Source organism: Thunnus maccoyii, chromosome 21 (genome assembly GCF_910596095.1).
Source record: "Thunnus maccoyii chromosome 21, fThuMac1.1, whole genome shotgun sequence".
In the NCBI taxonomy this organism is placed as follows: domain Eukaryota; kingdom Metazoa; phylum Chordata; class Actinopteri; order Scombriformes; family Scombridae; genus Thunnus; species Thunnus maccoyii.
The window spans coordinates 8,050,599-8,054,541 of NC_056553.1; the positions used below are offsets into that span (position 1 = coordinate 8,050,599).

At 38.5% G+C, this 3,943-nt stretch overlaps 1 long non-coding RNA gene across 1 annotated transcript; it reads left to right on the forward strand.

The window, feature by feature from the left end:
• The first annotated feature begins 1,087 nt into the window (after positions 1-1,087).
• On the forward strand, positions 1,088-2,849 carry LOC121888227. The gene is made up of 2 exons (XR_006093163.1): positions 1,088-1,239; positions 1,637-2,849. It is a non-coding gene; the product is annotated as an uncharacterized LOC121888227 (long non-coding RNA).
• The last annotated feature ends 1,094 nt before the right edge of the window (positions 2,850-3,943 follow it).

A 3,943-nucleotide genomic window follows, 5' to 3' on the forward strand; every position in this document is an offset into this window, starting at 1 on the left:
ACAATGTCTCAGCTCCATTCATGTATCCAAGTAATCCATACCAGTGTCATGATAAATGGGATTCAGCCATCATTAATGTCATTAAATACACTTGTTCTTTTCCTGCTTTGACATGTCAAAATGTCTGCTGTGAAAAAGGTCTATAAACCCCTGACCTCCACACCTCATACTTTCTCCTTCACTTCATAAAGATTACACTACTTCCTGCTATAGCACTGGATGTAAATTGTGACATATGGATTTGTCCACATTATTCCTCAGGAGACTGGGCTGTCTTTTCCAAACAATGTAATTACTCTTTACTTGTTGCTTTTAAAACATGCGCAAGGGTTTGAAAAGTCACTAAATCTTCAAAACAAAGTCAAAGGCTCTATTTTTCTGTGTAATATTTCATATTTCTGAAAACATTTGGGTCTTCAGTTTAGCTATAAATGTAAGTGAACACTGTTGGAATTTGATGCCTGAGGAGAGCCACACTAATTTATGTTCAATTAAATTAGTCATGTTGAACGTGATAATTACTCATGTTAAGCGAAATGATCATCCAGCACTAGACACTGATACAATGTGCCATGACTAGAGCTTGTGGGCATTTTATTTTCTTAGTCATAACAGCAGGGATGGACCGGCTCTAATTTAGAAGATTTAAAAGCTTGCAGCCTGAAAATGTACCAACTAAAACCCTTTGTGTGTGTATGTGTGTGTGGGTGGATGCGTGTGTGTGTGTGTATGGTACAGTGTGGTACTGCTCACCCTCTTTGTGATTATACTATGTAGAATACAGTAAATAGTATATAGGGTAATAAACCTGAAGTAATAAACCTTATTTATATACTACCTTTATAAATGTAAGTTATATGCTTCATATATGATTTTTAAAAAGGGCGGAAAAACTGATTAAACATGCTTGTGAAAGGATGAAAATGTGGTAGGTAGTGGCAGGGGTAGAGGCTCTGAGTCCTGCCCTCCTAGCAGGAGTGGTAGTTCTGGTAATTGAGGCTCATTATTGATGATTTGGTGCACCTGCTGTTTGGCCTATTTAAACATCTCTCTGCTCTCCTTCACTGTTTGCTTTCCAGAGGGCACAACCTTGCTGCAGAGCCTCTAGTCAAATTCAGTGGTTTGCTTGCGTATGCTCACAAATATGTTTCCCGATTCCACACAACGCACGAATCCTAAAACTAATGCAGTTTGCTCACAGCTGGAAAATCATTAAACCAAATTGTAGATGGCATTGAGGTAGCAAAGGAAGATAATGGATGTAATTTTAAGTTAAATTGGTAGTAGCTTTCCACAGTCACAGTTTGAATTCCAGAAATGTATGTTGTAAATTCCTGTTTGTAGTAAACTAATTAGTTTCTTGAATTTTATTGCAAAACACTACACTTAATATAAACTGTACATTAGTATGTAGAATGGAATGGGCATTTTTGCTAGTTTTATCTGGTAATTGTTTTCATAAAGCCTTCAGTAAGGCATCTTAACCATTTGTGTGCTTCTGTGTGTGTCTGTGTGGTTAGAACCAGCTGGATCCTAGTCGCTAGAAATTTTTCCACAAATAGATTTTGAGACGTGATTTTAAAGGATGATGCAACCAGCCTAAACTCGAATGACGACTTGTTGCTATAATTTCCAGGAACTGGGTATTTGAAGCCCCTGAGTCTGCAGCGTTTGGAGCCATGGAGTGCCCGCCAGCTACTGACGATCCCTCTGCCCTCACTGGTGTCCCTGCTGGAGCTCCAACCTTGCCTCAGCCGCAAACTGTTTTTGCAGGTGCTCGGCTGCTGAATCTGCAGCAGCTCGTTCCAGCAGTCCACACAGTGCTCCTGCGAGGGGGTGAAGGTCAAACTTTACAGCATCCAGATCCAAAAGGCCTCCTGCTAGCACGACTGGAATTCACATTTTTTATCTTCTTGCCATTGCCCATCACAGTATCATGGTGATCAGTAGTTCAGTAGTTAGTTGGGCAAAAGCCTTTTAGTATCTTGGAGCAATGATCCCCAACATTACCAGCATTCCTGCATGCTGTCAGAGGGGTCCACTGCCAAGAACACTGATGTAATTCAACCCTACATAAACTACAAACTGGTCAGCTCAGACATGCTGAAAGATGAGTCTGGCAAGCTTGGTGACAAGAATCTGGCATGCAGACATTTTTTTCCATTTTTGGGTAGAAAAACAAACCCATCGTAGTTCTAATAGAAAGAAATATTTAATCTCTTGTCCTTATCTCACAAAATCTTAAACAGTCATTGTGAATTCCCACTTGTCAGTGTTACTTTTGATGTAGGAGTTCAGCTGCTCATTGAGGCAATTAATTTATTTGAAATTATTTTCCCAGTGGTATGCACAAACAACTTGTAGGAATCTGTCAACAACCTAATCTGCATTCACAATCACCCAGCTGTTTCTGTGGGATGGTACAGAGTTCATTCAGAGTGTTATTCTTCATAGTTTCATCTGTGAAAAGTTTCTGTTTTATTTTTGACTCAGATCTGGTTGAGGGTTGACATTGTTCTGATTATGACATTTTCAGGTCCCTGCACATTGTTTTTGGCAGTTGTTTTTCAAAACCTTTTTGAGGTCCCTGTTCAGTCCACTGACCATTACTTTGACCGTTACACTCAAGCAAAGGATTGGTAATGTCTACAGCTAACCTGAGATGGTCCTAATCTTACCTGCAAAATGGAAAATTGTATCATTCCACTGGGGATCATGTTTCCTTTTTCCTTATTTAAATATGGTGTACCTCAAGGCTCCATTTCAGGTCCACTTGCATTCTCATTGCAACTACTGTATGTTTCTGTCCAATACTGCACTTTTTTTGTTAAAATCTGTCTATAAACCCAGTGGTTCATGTTTAATTTGCCAAAACACATTCATGTAATCAGAAAAATCATAATTTGAAATAACCTGGTAATGTTTGACATTTTAGTTTAGCCAAGTAAAAATGAATGAGGAGCATCTAGTCCTGGAAATCAGTTAAACATCGATTTTTAATTAGTCAGTTAATCCAATTAAGTAACCAATGTCTGTCCTTACAAGAAGCAGCAATATTACCTCAAAATACACCACATAACAAACATCAACAAACCTTAAATGATTTATGTGACAAAAGATCTGCTACTCATAACTCATGGAAATACATGTCGAAGATGTCATAGATTTGTATTTAACAGACTGCACTGTAAATGAACTCGCCTTACAAAGAGCATGCATCAGTGAAAATCCCAGAATAATATGCTCTACAAAGCACCAGTGACTGTTTAGGGAGCTCAAGGGATCCATATCCCCCCACTGAGCTGTGCCTCGCTGCATACAAAACCTCATAAACATTTTTTCACAGTTAGTCCTGTAAGACTGCTGCGTTGATCCCAGCTCTGAGTATTTGATGTGTGGCTGCTAAATAAACAGCTAATCCTGTATGTTTCCTTAGAAACAAGGGGAAAAAAGTGACTGAAATTGGATTTAAGGCACCAAAAGACTAAAGAAAATGACAATGTTGCAATAATTACTTTACATGACAGGGGAACATTATACCAGCCTGATTTAGCCATCTGTTAAACAGAGTCATACTACCATTCAGCTCATTCTAAATAATTTAGTACCCTGCTGTCGTAGACTGTATACCTCCTGGTGCAAGATTCATACATTGAGACAGCTATCAAATATTGAGAGCCCTGTCTTTGTATATACGGTATCCTTCATGATGAGTATGAATTTCAGATATTCTGTATCTATCTTTTATAAAAAAATATTTAATTTTTGGCAGCATTTGGTGTGTTTGTATTAATTGTGTGATGTGAAAACAGCAGGGGTACAAATGAGTGATTGCAGGGAGGCAGCAGGAACACAATGATCTCAGCAGTTATATTTACAAGGATGCTTATGTGAACCAAATATGGCAAGATTCTCTTTAATGTCAGGTTCCAACCTATGATTG